The following is a 15,611-nucleotide window of genomic DNA, read 5'->3' as shown; positions in this document are numbered from 1 at the left end:
TGCCTCCTACAAACTATACATGACAATGACATATTGACATTCATTCACAAAAAATCCTAATGATTGTCTGTGAATGAATGTCAATGTCATGGTTGTAAATGATGCCTGATGAGCCTGTCACATACCTACTAATATTTCAAAATTTGAAAGAGGGACACCCCCGCACTGTTGTCAGTCTGCTGCGGCACACCTGAGGATCTCTCACGGCACACTAGTGTGTCACGGCACACTGGTTGAAAAACACTGCTATAGACAGTGCTCATAATAAAATTTAGTTTTTAACTTTATTAAAATCCAGTGCATGCTTCCAGATAACTTTCCAATTAACTTCTATTATCAAATTTGCTTTGTATCTTGGGTAGGCTTATATGGGCTGAGACCCATGAGTCTTTAGTACTCTATGACAGCAGTGTTTTGCAACACTGTATGTAGCAGTGTTATAAATTGTTGCAACTACTGCTGCTATAGAGTACTAAAGATACATGCATGCTCCTGAGATTACATGAGCCTACCTAGACTTACTTTTCAACAAGAAATACCAAAAGAACAAAGCAAATTTGATGATGGAAGTAAATTGTAAAGTTGTTTAGTCACTTCAGGACAGCGACCATCGTTGAAGAACGTAAACAAAAATGGAAATAAGTCACATGTTCATCAGTGCGATCATGTGACTCAAAACAGTGCTGATTGGATCCTGGGGGACCGTCTACGTTGCTGGGCCCATCCCCCAGTTGGGTCTCTTGTATTTTCAATGAGGAGGGTATCAAAAAGCCGTAAGTTAGGACGTTCCATGCACGTCAAAAGGTTACATTTGCATGTTCTATCTAAACCATAAAAGTTTCATTTTGGCTTTACTGTTTCTTTAAAGGGACAAGCTAGACTCAATGCATACTTTTGATTACTTATTACATACCAGAGAAGCATCCTGCAACTGGTGACACATCTATAAGCTTGTAAAAAGTACATGAAAGTTTCATTTAAATATTGTATATTTTGGTATGTTAAGTTTTACTATTACAAGACTCTTAAAAAAAGTTTACTTGCACTTGCTGGTTTGTGCACTGTGCAATTTGAAATAGCTAACTGAAAAATATTAAATGTGCCCTGCTAAACTGTCATACAAGAAAACAGCTAACTGGACTAAATTAAAAGCCGTGGGCGGGGTTTGGCAACCATTTTTGGCTGCTAACAAACAATGATTACGTAAAAGTTTCATGTACTTTTTACAAGCTTATAGATGTGGAACCCGTTGCAAGATGCTTGTCTGGTATGTAACAATAAGTAATAAAGAATAAGTATTGGGTCTAGACCAGGGGTGCACACACTTTTGTGTTGGGATCTACTTTTCAAAAGACCAGCTTAAAAGGGACACTGAACCCAAATTTTTCGAGCATGCAATTTTAAGCAACTTTCTAATTTACTCCTATTATCAAATTTTCTTTATTCTCTTGGTATCTTTATTTGAAATGCAAGAATGTAAGTTTAGATGCCGGACCATTTTTGGTGAACAACCTGGGTTGTTCTTGCTGATTGGCAGATAAATTCACACACCAATGAATAAGTGCTTTCCAGGGTCCTGAACTAAACAAATAGCTTAGATGCCTTATTTTTTAAATAAACATAGAAATAGAACAAAGAAAAATTGATAATAGGAATAAATTAGAAAGTTGCTTAAAATTACATGCTCTATCTGAATCATAAAAGAAAAAAAATTGGGTTCAGTGTCCCTTTAACGAGATCTACCCACTAAAATTGGCCAGCTCCTAAGCTTACATTCCTGCTTTTTCAAATAAAGATACCAAGAGAAAGAATAAAAAATGATAATAGAGTAATTTAGAAAGTTGTTTAAATGTGCCTGCTCTATATCTTTATCATGTTGAAATAAATGTCTGTTTCATTTCCCTTTAAGTATAAAGATACAACAGATTAATCCTGACGACAAAGGTAGGACTGACTTTAAGCCTCCGCCTTTACTTTTTCTATCTATTGACGCTCACCCTCCTTACTATACCGCCATACCCATTGGGAGAGTACTCACTCAACCATGCTTTTGATAGGCCAAATGTGTTGTCGTTCAAATATCACTTACGCTAAAGCGATATTTGCACTAAACGGAGTAATACCAGCACGCGTTCGCATTGTACAGAAACATTGCGCTCACGGAAGCGCGCTTCCATAGGCTCCAATAGGAGCCTCATACACGGCACAGAACCTAAGCACAGCAAAAGGGGTAAGTAGCGCAGCAAATTTAATATATATGTATATTCATATATGAATATATATACAGTATATATATATATTTTTGTGTGTGTGTTAATGTGTATATACACAAATATATATGTCTATAAGCATATACATATATATTTACAGTGAACACACAGTTCCCATAGACCGTATTGTTTGTTTTCTAACACCCCACAACCGCCAACTTTTAACCCCTTAAAACTGCCAAGTGCAGTATTTTTTGGGGCACTTCTAGAAAATTAACCAGTGATCTGATCTCTGGTTAATTTTCTGAGGGATAATTGCTACGGCGAGCTTGCGGTAGCAATAACCAGTCACTTGTAATGGCTGGTTATTTATCACGCGCCCGCAAGTAGGCAAATTTACCTGTTTGCAAGTGCAATAAATTAGCGCTCCACTTGTAATTTAGCCCATTATGTGAAATGAGACTTTTAGCTCAAATGTCCCGTTACAATTTGGGATCAAAAATGAAAAGTTTGTATTAAATATCTACAGCAATTTTACGGTCACCAATATGCTGGGTCAATATATATTTTAAATAAAGCATTCATGTAAGGGGTTTTTGTTCCATGAGAAATGAATGACCTGCGGTACCGACACCATACATTAAACTAAAAGATAAGCTCATTTCCCACACAGTGAATAATGAAACCCTGCTCTGGGAAGTCATGTGTGATTAACCGTCCATTGAATGCGCAAACTTTCAGGCGCTTATTATTATTAGGCTTCCACAGAAAAGAATACAATAAAACACTTCAAACACAATTCTGCAGAGGTCCCATACATCATGCATTGTGGCTCCAACTCTTAACCCAGAGGGTCTCCAGAATTGTACAAGCAGCAGCCACTAGAATTGTTTTGTTTTCTTTCTCTTCACTCCTGAACGAGTATTTTTTTTTATAAAACATCAATAATTAAAACAATAAATAAATTAAAAACCTGATTTTTTTTTTTTTTTAAATCAGATATTTATTTTAGATAAAAAAAAAAAAAAATTTTGGGGGGGGGGAATCTATCTAAAAATAGTTTTTTGTTTGTTTTTTATTTAAGATACATTTTAGTCCAAAGGTTATTCTTCCTGATACAAGGATTCATTTTTCTATAAGATTATTCTAGTGATTTTTTCTGTCTAGATAGAAGATATCAAAGGTTAATTTGTATGACATGCCTTTTCCTCACAGCAAAAATGTTATAAAATATACAGTTATATTGGCACTATACATGTATTGGCAAAAATGGTTCGAGCTAAAGTCATAACATGTTTCTCTGCACGTGCATGTAAAGCATAGCTAGATATTCTCAGTGCACCAGCATTTTAAATACTACAGCTGCTCATAGCACCAGTGGGGCTTGTATCATGTCAGCAGTTAACAAATTGACCAGATGGTACAAGTACCTTAGGCTCTCTGAGCAAGTGCAGTGTTTAAAATGCTGGTGCACAGTGCATACTTAAATACACTTTTGAAAAGGCTATAGGTTTTATTAGAAGAATTTTTACTAATACATGTATATTACAAAAATGCTTCTATTTAAAACTGAAATGCATCCATGTGGATTCCAATTTAATCTCATTGTTCCTGCAAATCTATGTACACATAATCAACCCCTTACCTCTTAAAGGAACATTTAAAAGGGACATGAAACACTATATATATATATATATATATATATATATATATATATATATATATATATATATATACACATACATATACATATACACACACACACACATACACAGCTACAACCTATGTTCTCTGCTGATTTCTAGATAAACCTTTCAGCAAAGGATAACAAGAGAAGGAAGCAAATTAAATAGAAGTAAATTAGTAAGTTTGCATTTCTCTATCTGAATCATGAAAGAAAAATTGTGTTTCATGTCCCTTTAATTCAAAATTAAACTCATGATTAAGATAGAGTATGCAATAAAAAAATATCCAATTTACTTCTATTATCACAATGTGTACAATATTTTAATACACACACTTTATGAGGCACCAGCTTCTACTGAGCATGTGCAATAGTGCAGAGTATATACGTGCAAGTATATAATTGGCTGATGGCTGTCACATTCACAGTAAGTGCTATTGCATTACTTTTTTTTTTTTAATGGAGTTTCTCCAAAATAAATAATTTACAATTCAATTAAAAGTAGAGCCAGCAAAGTCCAGGGGGGATCCACAAAAAACAACAACATTCTGATATAGGCAAGTATTATGATTCCTACAACAAACCCCAGAGCCATAGCTTATAGTTTCTCATTGAAACTATAAGTTATTACATTTGTGGCTGGGGTTTTTAAAAGTTAATATAGTTAAATAATTCTTCCCAGTAAAACGTAACTAGCTAAAATTTATGTAGGGTGCTTGCCTTTAAAAATGAGTACTCCTCCAGGGACAGTAATTTAATTGTTTTAGTTATCTATGTGTCTGTTAAGGGAATCTTTGGGCATTTCCAATTCCTAGCAATAAGGTTTCCCACAGAGGCACAACCTATCAAGTTAGCCTCCAAAAGAGACCCAGTATTCGATCAAAAACCCTCTGTAGTACTCTAGCTTCTGCCAACTATACGAGCAGGCTTGCTTGTAAGAAGGGAGAAAAAGCAAAGAAATATTTAAAGTTCCTAATTTACTATTATTCATATGGACATTGGAAAAAGTGCTGAGTCGAGAGAAGGCTGCAACAACCTCCGACAATGAGCTAAGAGGATCGCTGAGCGTTAGGACATCATCCACATCTAAGGCTATTTTATACTCGTTGCCCTATAGTGATTCCACAAATCTGGTGGTTATTTCTGAAGATAAAGAGGAGAGGGGACAGTGTTGCGTTGTTAACATTGTAATTAACTAAGCTGTACTTTCACAGTAGGATTGTTATTAAGGATGGAAAACGTGTTTCAGTATGGTTTGACCAACGCCAGATTTTTGTAGGGTTAAACATAAAAATGACCAATCTAGGAGGTCAAACACTTTTACAGCGTCGGAAGAAAGGGCTACTAAATGGTATCCTGTGGTGCTGAGCTTGTCTAAACAGATGGATGGCTCTGGTGGTGTTGTCCATGGCTTCTCGTTCAAGTACAAATCCCACATAAACTAGGTGGACAGTGACCAGAAGAACGTTGTTCAACTGGTTAGCTATTACTTTGGCATCAATTTTGATGTCTGAATTATAACAATGATATGGTACAATAGTTGGCGAGGTAGGAGATTTGCCAGGCTTGGGTAAAACCATTATACGTGGCTCTAGCATTTGTTTTGAAAAGCAGATAACATTACCTAATTAAAGAGATCCACAATCTTGGGACCTAGGATATCAGCAAATGTTTTATAGTAATTGGATACAAATCTATCGGGGGCCAGGTTTTTGCCAGAAAGTAAATGTTGGATATCAGAGGATTTCTTGTGCAATAAATGGTTTATCTAGTTGGTCTCGCTGCAATGCTGATAAGCAAGGAACTTGATAATGTGAAATGTAATGGGGGTGCTCTGTCAAGAATTATTTAGAAGTGTTTCACAAAGTTATGGTATAAAGCTGTGCATAGTAAGCCCGAAAGATTTCTGCTATATCTAAGCTGCTTGTTTTCCAAGCCTTAGGGTCAATACATTTTGTGAACATAGTTATTCAACAATTTATTTTTTAGAGCTCTAGCCAGAAGGGCTACATTGCATTTTTTATTATGTACTTGTTCATTATGCAATTATACTCTATTTAAAAGTCCTTTAAGGGACAGGTTTCAAAAAGTGCAATGGATTATTTAGAACAGATCTGCACAAGGAGCTAAGTGTGAGGAGGAAGAGGAAAGCAATAAAAATGAATGTTAGTTAAATTAAACTGTTATTAAGTTAAGGATTATTTTTCTAATTCCAATAATGCACAGCAGAAAAGTTGTCCAAATATGGATTTAATAATTAAACGGGACACTGTCCATTATAATTTCATAAATATCTAGGTATATAACTAAAATCAGTATTTTTTTCATATTACAGTAAAACTAATCTAAAAGTTATTATTCTAAAAACAAAACCATCATTGTCTGGTTGTAAATATTAGAAGGACAGTCAAGTCCAAAATAAACTTTCATGATTCAAATAGGGCATGTCATTTTAAACAACTTTCCAATTTACTTTAATCTCCAATTTTGCTTTGTTCTCTTGGTATTCTTAGTTGAAAGCTAAACCTAGGTAGGTTCATATGCTAATTTCTTAGCATATGTGTGTCATATGGATAACATTGAGCTCACGAATCTAGGAGTCAGCACTGATTGGCTAAAATGCAAGTCTGTCAAAAGAACTGAAATAAGGGGGTAGTTTGCAGAGGCTTAGATACAAGGTAATCACAGAGGTTACAATTGTATTAATATAACTGCTGGTTATGCAAAACTAGGGAATAAGTAATTAAAGGATTACCTATCTTTTTAAACAACAAATATTCTGGTGTTGACTGTCCCTTTAAGTATATAACAACCAGCAACAATGAGTCTTTATGTAGAAGACTGATTTAAATCAAGGATGGCCAAATGGCAGCCCAAGGGCCTCATCAAGGTCCTCTGCACACCATGGGACAAAGCAGAACTAAGAATGAGTGCCATCATTTTTTAGGTCAATGGAAAACTAAAAAGGTGTGATTTGGATTGGCTAAAACACAAAAGTACCATCTGGAGGGCAGAGCAGCAAATAGGCTGCATCCTTACCTATAGCCCTTGTGCCACTAGACATTTTTAGGAAGTATATTATTTTGTGGGTGTTTAGGAATCATACAATATGTGGCCCTTAAAGCTTTAAAAATATTGACCTGCAGCCCTGATGTGATAGAAAGTCGGCCATCACTGAGTAATTTAAATTGATCTAATTGAATGTTCTGCAATGGCCAAATTGCACAAACTAATTTCCTTATTTCAATCTGGACTTAAAGTGAAAGTCAATCCTAGGGTTTGTGAAACGTTAGGATTGGCCATTGGAACAAATAAAGGGTACTTTCAGTCATTAAGTATAAAATACTCTTATTTGTTTCAAGCGTTAGCCGCACTGAGCTGCTCAGAACGCTGTTTTGCTGAGAGGTGACGTTTTCAACTCTTAGCAAATAGCCGTGAAGGAAATCCTGCTTGGCACCTGCTGGAACGCATGGCTATTTGCTATTGTTATATAGTGATTGACTTTCACTTTAAAGGAACATTAAATACAGTAGAAATGCATAATTAGCAAGTGCATAATAAAAAGGACAATGCAATATCACTTACTCTGAATATCAAATAAGCTGCAGATAGTTTTCTGAAACCCCCCCCCCCCCCATTTGATGACCCCCTGTATCATATGGCAGCCATAGGCAAATTATAGACTAGTATACATATACACTTTGAACTTGTGCACATGCTCAAAAGAAGCTCGGGCCCCAGAAAGTGTGAATATAAAAAGACAGTGGACAAATTGATAATGGAAGTAAATTGGAAAGTCTTAAAATTGCATGCTCAGAATCATGAAAGGTTAATTTTGACTTTAGTGTCAATTATTTTATGTACAGTATATATGACGAGTAAGAAACCTGCATCAAAAAGTGTTAAAAAAATGAATTATATAAACAAATGTGTTTGTGTTTTTTTCCTAAACTATATAGTAAAAATAAAGCGTTATCCTCATATAAATAAGGACTTTTCAGTATAGTTATGTAACTTTGATCTGCACATAGGGGCTCCCAAGTAGGGATTTAACAGTAGGGGTCTTGGTGTCTCTAGTCCATTTTGATGGCCTGTTATATGGGTATACTTTTGTTAACTTTATTAAAGATAGTGCATATTTTTTTATTTTTTTTTAAATATGCTTAAAAACATAATTTATGTAAGAACTTACCTGATAAATTCATTTCTTTCATATTAGCAAGAGTCCATGAGCTAGTGACGTATGGGATATACATTCCTACCAGGAGGGGCAAAGTTTCCCAAACCTCAAAATGCCTATAAATACACCCCTCACCACACCCACAAATCAGTTTAACGTATAGCCAAGAAGTGGGGTGATAAGACAAAAGTGCGAAAGCATAAAAAAATAAGGAATTGGAATAATTGTGCTTTATACAGAAAAATCATAACCACCACAAAAAAGGGTGGGCCTCATGGACTCTTGCTAATATGAAAGAAATGAATTTATCAGGTAAGTTCTTACATAAATTATGTTTTCTTTCATGTAATTAGCAAGAGTCCATGAGCTAGTGACGTATGGGATAATGAATACCCAAGATGTGGATCTTCCACGCAAGAGTCACTAGAGAGGGAGGGATAAAATAAAGACAGCCAATTCCGCTGAAAATAATCCACACCCAAAATAAAGTTTAAATCTTATAATGAAAAAAACTGAAATTATAAGCAGAAGAATCAAACTGAAACAGCTGCCTGAAGTACTTTTCTACCAAAAACTGCTTCAGAAGAAGAAAACACATCAAAATGGTAGAATTTAGTAAAAGTATGCAAAGAAGACCAAGTTGCTGCTTTGCAAATCTGATCAACCAAAGCTTCATTCCTAAACGCCCAGGAAGTAGAAACTGACCTAGTAGAATGAGCTGTAATCCTTTGAGGCGGAGTTTTACCCGACTCGACATAAGCATGATGAATTAAAGATTTCAACCAAGATGCCAAAGAAATGGCAGAGGCCTTCTGACCTTTCCTAGAACCGGAAAAGATAACAAATAGACTAGAAGTCTTTCGGAAATTCTTAGTAGCTTCAACATAATATTTCAAAGCTCTAACTACATCCAAAGAATGCAAAGATCTCTCCTTAGAATTCTTAGGATTAGAACACAATGAAGGAACCACCATTTCTCTACTAATGTTGTTAGAATTCACAACCTTAGGTAAAAATTTAAAAGAAGTTTGCAACACCGCCTTATCCTGATGAAAAAAAAAATCAGAAAAGGAGACTCACAAGAAAGAGCAGATAATTCAGAAACTCCTCTAGCAGAAGAGATGGCCAAAAGAAACAAAACTTTCCAAGAAAGTAATTTAATGTCCAGTGAATGCATAGGTTCAAACCGAGGAGCTTGAAGAGCCCCCAGAACCAAATTCAAACTCCAAGGAGGAGAAATTGACTTAATAACGGGTTTTATACGAACCAAAGCTTGTACAAAACAAAGAATAATCAGGAAGATTAGCAATCTTTCTGTGAAAAAGAACAGAAAGAGCAGAGATTTGTCCTTTCAAGGAACTTGCAGACAAACCTTTATCCAAACCATCCTGAAGAAACTGTAAAATTCTCGGAATTCTAAAAGAATGCCAGGAAAAATGATGAGAAAGACACCAAGAAATGTAAGTCCTCCAGACTCGATAATATATCTTCCTAGATACAGATTTACGAGCCTGTAACATAGTATTAATCACAGAGTCAGAGAAACCTATTTGACTAAGAATCAAGCGTTCAATCTCCATACCTTCAAATTTAAGGATTTGAGATCCTGATGGAAAAAAGGACCTTGCGACAGAAGGTCTGGTCTTAACGGTTGGCAAGAGGCCATCCGGACAAGATCTGCATACCAAAACCTGTGAGGCCATGCTGGAGCCACCAGCAGAACAAACGTGCATTCCTTCAGAATCTTGGAGATTACTCTTGGAAGAAGAACTAGAGGCGGAAAGATATAGGCAGGATGATACTTCCAAGGAAGTGACAATGCATCCACTGCTTCCGCCTGAGGATCCCTAGATCTGGACAGATACCTGGGAAGTTTCTTGTTTAGATGAGAAGCCATCAGATCTATTTCTGGAAGTCCCCACATTTGAACAATCTGAAGAAAAACCTCTGGGTGAAGAGACCATTCGCCCGGATGTAACGTTTGGCGACTGAGAAAATCCGCTTCCCAATTGTCTATACCTGGGATATAAACCGCAGAAATTAGACAGGAGCTGGATTCCGCCCAAACCAGTATTCGAGATACTTCTTTCATAGCCAGAGGACTGTGAGTCCCTCCTTGATGATTGATATATGCCACAGTTGTGACATTGTCTGTCTGAAAACAAATGAACGATTCTCTCTTTAGAAGAGGCCATGACTGAAGAGCTCTGAAAATTGCACGGAGTTCCAAAATATTGATTGGTAATCTCATCTCCTGAGATTCCCAAACCCCTTGTGCTGTCAGAGACCCCCAAACAGCTCCCCAACCTGTCAGACTTGCATCTGTTGAAATCACAGTCCAGGTCGGAAGAACAAAAGAAGCCCCCTGAACTAAACGATGGTGATCTGTCCACCACGTCAGAGAGTGTCGTACAATCGGTTTTAAAGATATCAATTGAGATATCTTTGTGTAATCCCTGCACCATTGGTTCAGCATACAGAGCTGAAGAGGTCGCATGTGAAAACGAGCAAAGGGGATCGCGTCCGATGCAGCAGTCATAAGACCTAGAATTTCCATGCATAAGGCTACCGAAGGGAATGATTGAGACTGAAGGTTTCGACAAGCTGAAATCAATTTTAGACGTCTCTTGTCTGTCAGAGACAGAGTCATGGACACTGAATCTATCTGGAAACCTAAAAAGGTTACCCTTGTCTGAGGAATCAATGAACTTTTCGGGTAAATTGATCCTCCAACCATGATCTCGAAGAAACAATACAAGTCGATTCGTATGAGATTCTGCTAAATGTGAAGACTGAGCAAGTACCAAGATATCGTCCAAATAAGGAAATACCACAATACCCTGTTCTCTGATTACAGACAGAAGGGCACCGAGAACCTTTGTAAAAATCCTTGGAGCTGTTGCTAGGCCAAACGGCAGAGCTACAAACTGGTAATGCTTGTCTAGGAACGAGAATCTCAGAAACTGATAGTGATCTGGATGAATCGGAATATGCAGATATGCATCCTGTAAATCTATTGTGGACATATAATGCCCTTGCTGAACAAAAGGCAGGATAGTCCTTATAGTTACCATTTTGAATGTTGGTATCCTTACATAACGATTCAATATTTTTAAATCCAGAACTGGTCTGAAGGAATTCTCCTTCTTTGGTACAATGAAGAGATTTGAATAAAACCCCAGCCCCTGTTCCAGAACTGGAACTGGCATAATTACTCCAGCCAACTCTAGATCTGAAACACATTTCAGAAATGCTTGAGCCTTCGCTGGATTTACTGGGACACGGGAAAGAAAAAATTTCTTTGCAGGAGGCCTTATCATGAAGCCAATTCTGTACCCTTCTGAAACAATGTTCTGAATCCAAAGATTGTGAATTGAATTGATCCAAATTTCTTTGAAAAATCGTAATCTGCCCCCTACCAGCTGGGCTGGAATGAGGGCCACACCTTCATGTGGACTTGGGAGCTGGCTTTGGCTTTCTAAAAGGCTTGGATTTATTCCAGACTGGAGATGGTTTCCAAACTGATACCGCTCCTGTGGGTGAAGGATCAGGCTTTTGTTCCTTATTGTGACGAAAGGAACGAAAACTATTATTAGAACTAAATTTATCCTGTGGTAAAAAAGTTCCTTTCCCTCCAGTAACAGTTGAGATAATAGAATCCAACTGTGAACCAAATAATTTATTACCCTGGAAAGAAAGGGAAAGCAAAGTTGACTTAGAAGACATATCAGCATTTCAAGTTTTAAGCCATAAAGCTCTTCTAGCTAAAATAGCTAGAGACATATACCTGACATCAATCCTAATGATATCAAAGATGGCATCACAAATAAAGTTATTAGCATGTTGAAGAAGATTAACAATGCTATGAGAATTATGATCTGTTACATGTTGCGCTAAAGCTTCCAACCAAAAAGTTGAAGCTGCAGCAACATCCGCTAAAGAAATAGCAGGTCTAAGAAGATTACCTGAACATAAGTAAGCTTTTCTTAGAAAGGATTCAATTTTCCTATCTAAAGGATCCTTAAACGAAATACTATCTGCCGTAGGAATAGTAGTACGTTTAGCAAGAGTAGAGATAGCCCCATCATCCTTAGGGATTTTGTCCCAAAACTCTAATCTGTCAGATGGCACAGGATATAATTGCTTAAAACGTTTAGAAGGAGTAAATGAATTACCCAAATTATTCCATTCCCTGGAGATTACTTCAGAAATAGCATCAGGGACAGGAAAAACTTCTGGAATAACTACAGGAGATTTAAAAACCTTATTTAAACGTTTAGATTTAGTATCAAGAGGACCAGAATCCTCTATTTCTAATGCAATTAAGACTTCTTTAAGTAAAGAACGAATAAATTCCATTTTGAATAAATATGAAGATTTATCAGCATCAACCTCTGAGACAGAATCCTCTGAACCAGAGGAACCATTATCAGAATGATGATGTTCATTTAAAAATTCATCTGAAAAATGAGAAGTTTTAAAAGACCTTTTACGTTTACTAGAAGGAGGAATAACAGACATAGCCTTCTTAATGGATTTAGAAACAAAATCTTATGTTAACAGGAACACTCTGAGTATTAGATGTTGATGGAACAACAACAGGTAATGTAACATTACTAAAGGAAATATTATCTGCATTAACAAGTTTGACATGACATTCATTACAAACAACAGCTGGAGGAACAGATACCACAAGTTTACAGCAAATACACTTAACTTTGGTAGATCCAGCACCAGGCAGCGATTTTCCAGAAGTATCTTCTGACTCAGGGTCAATCTGGGACATCTTGCAATATGTACGCCACATCCGGAACGCCGACACTTTTGTCGCAAAAAACGTCAAAAATGACGCAACTTCCGGTGACACGTATGACGCCGGAAACAAAGGAAAAAAATTTTGCGCCAAAAAAGTCTGCGCCAAGAATGACGCAATAAAATGAAGCATTTTCAGCCCCCGCAAGCCTAACAGCCCACAGGGAAAAAGTCAAATTTTAAGGTAAGAAAAAAATTGATTTATTCATATGCATTATCCCAAATATGAAACTGACTGTCTGAAATAAGGAACGTTGAACATCCTGAATCAAGGCAAATAAATGTTTGAACACATATATTTAGAACTTTATATAAAAGTACCCAACCATAGCTTAGAGTGTCACAGAAAATAAGACTTACTTACCCCAGGACACTCATCTACATGTAGTAGAAAGCCAAACCAGTACTGAAACGAGAATCAGTAGAGGTAATGGTATATATAAGAGTATATCATCGATCTGAAAAGGGAGGTAAGAGATGAATCTCTACGACCGATAACAGAGAACCTATGAAATAGACCCCGTAGAAGGAGATCATTGAATTCAAATAGGCAATACTCTCTTCACATCCCTCTGACATTCACTGCACGCTGAGAGGAAAACCGGGCTCCAACCTGCTGCGGAGCGCATATCAACGTAGAATCTAGCACAAACTTACTTCACCACCTCCATAGGAGGCAAAGTTTGTAAAACTGATTTGTGGGTGTGGTGAGGGGTGTATTTATAGGCATTTTGAGGTTTGGGAAACTTTGCCCCTCCTGGTAGGAATGTATATCCCATACGTCACTAGCTCATGGACTCTTGCTAATTACATGAAAGAAATGTATACAAAGGAGCATAAGCTTTCAAATGTTAGATCGTGGAGGTTACTAGGGCATAAAAGGGACATTATACTCAATGTTTCTTTGCATTCTGTAGATGATCCATTTATATAGCCAATACAGATATTTTTTTTTTTAAAAAAAACATGTATAGTTTAGCTTATTTTTAAATAACATTATGCTGATTTTCAGACTCCTAACCAAGCCCCAATGTTTTAGGAGAATACTGATGTATACCTTCTCCAGCTTGCTTCTGTTTGTGCAAAGAGACTTTTCATATGCAGAGGGAAGGGGGAGTGTCTGCTTTCATTGAGTGTTCCAGTCAGCCTAATAAAAAGTGCTAAACTGGGAACCTCTAAGTAAGTTTTTAAAAGGTTTTATAATGGATTTTTAGATCAGTATTTCTGCATATTATTCTTTATAGTAGTGTCCATTACATGCAGTTATATAAAAATTGGTGTATACTGCCCCTTTAAGGGAGCTGAGATAGAATGGTTTAAAGGGTCAGTGCGCATAATTTCTGCATTTCATATTACACCCGAAGCACAAAAAAAAAGGATCACATTAACAAGAATGTTACATATACCTGTAATAATTATTTTTAATCTTTACCTTTGTTTTTCAGCTTGTGTGCTAGGCTATAATGGGCTGCCCTTAGAGAAGGTCAGAGCCAAGATATAAATTCAGCCTTCCACACGTCTCCTCGCCCATCAATTGGTATATTCAGATCACCATAAAACCCAAGCACCATTGTGTACGAGACCAGGAGTTCGCACATGCATAGTAGTTTTTTTTTTCCCCCTAAGTGTGTCATGGCAAAAAAAACAACAACTTATGTCCAAACAAAAACATGAATCGCTGAAAGTAACGGGACGTTAGTCCCTGGTGTCTAGCACCTTGTGTAATCCTACTCCTTACTCACAAATAAATATACACAAATACAGTGTGCACTGTATGTATGACGAGCGGCACACTGGTCAGTGCTGACGTCAGAGGGAATACCGTGATTGTGCAGTGCAGATCAGCAGGAAGGGACGAAACATTTTGCAGTTACTAACGTAAACATAGGACTTAATAAGGCTTGTGAAATAGCAGCAAAAACGACATCATTGAATTTAAAATTTTAATACATGCTTAAATAAATAAGAAGAAAAAATATCAGTGCATAGTGTCCCTTTAAATACCAACCCCTCCATCCAGCTGCTTTTCATGTTTCCTGGGCTTGGTGACATTGCCAGCATCCCTGGATGACGGAGCCCTAGACCACCAGGGATGTGGGTTAAGTGCAGGGGGCTGTGATGAGCTCTGATAAAATGCCACACCCACCCCTAGATGACGACACAGGGTTATTATACGCAGTAAATACATTGTGCAGATGATGACCACATGCCGACCACACTTTAAGGGTTAATTAAAGTATCTTTGTTCTCCTTTAATTTTATTATGGTATTCTTAGAAAGATCAAGGAAAATTACCCAATCGGAAGCCGTATTAGTTAAGCCATTGAATTGAAAGGTGTTGCTAATCATTTAATATGTGCATAATAAACACTGTTGTAGTAGCCAGTGAGTGCACGACAACCCATTCTTGTCATGAAGGGAAATGTCATCAAGTCGTTATGCACATGGAAAAGTTTAAATTTCCTATTGATATCTGTCCTTAATTGTCCTCAGCAGAAGAGACACGTAAATAGAAAACAAATTCAAACATGGAAGTACTTAGTAATTTATAGAAACTAAATATCAGTACTTAAATATCTAATATAACTGTATAAATTACCTCAACGTATTATCGTAAGGACATTATGAAGACACCTATATGCCTAACCCTCTGTATTGATTAAAGAGAAATTAAATTTGTTTACAAATGAAATACACAAAAAAAAGGGGAGCATTTTATTTTTAA

At 36.7% G+C, this 15,611-nt stretch overlaps 1 protein-coding gene across 2 annotated transcripts in view; it reads right to left on the bottom strand.

The window, feature by feature from the left end:
* BCL2L13 (BCL2 like 13) overlaps positions 1-15,611 on the bottom strand; it is a 313,718-nt gene that overhangs the window by 288,160 nt on the left and 9,947 nt on the right. The gene's annotated exons all lie outside the window — the stretch shown is intronic.

Source organism: Bombina bombina, chromosome 6 (assembly GCF_027579735.1).
Source record: "Bombina bombina isolate aBomBom1 chromosome 6, aBomBom1.pri, whole genome shotgun sequence".
Taxonomy (NCBI): Eukaryota; Metazoa; Chordata; class Amphibia; order Anura; family Bombinatoridae; genus Bombina; species Bombina bombina.
The sequence above is the reverse complement of the archived record's forward strand: the minus strand, read 5'-3'. Positions and strand labels throughout refer to the sequence as shown.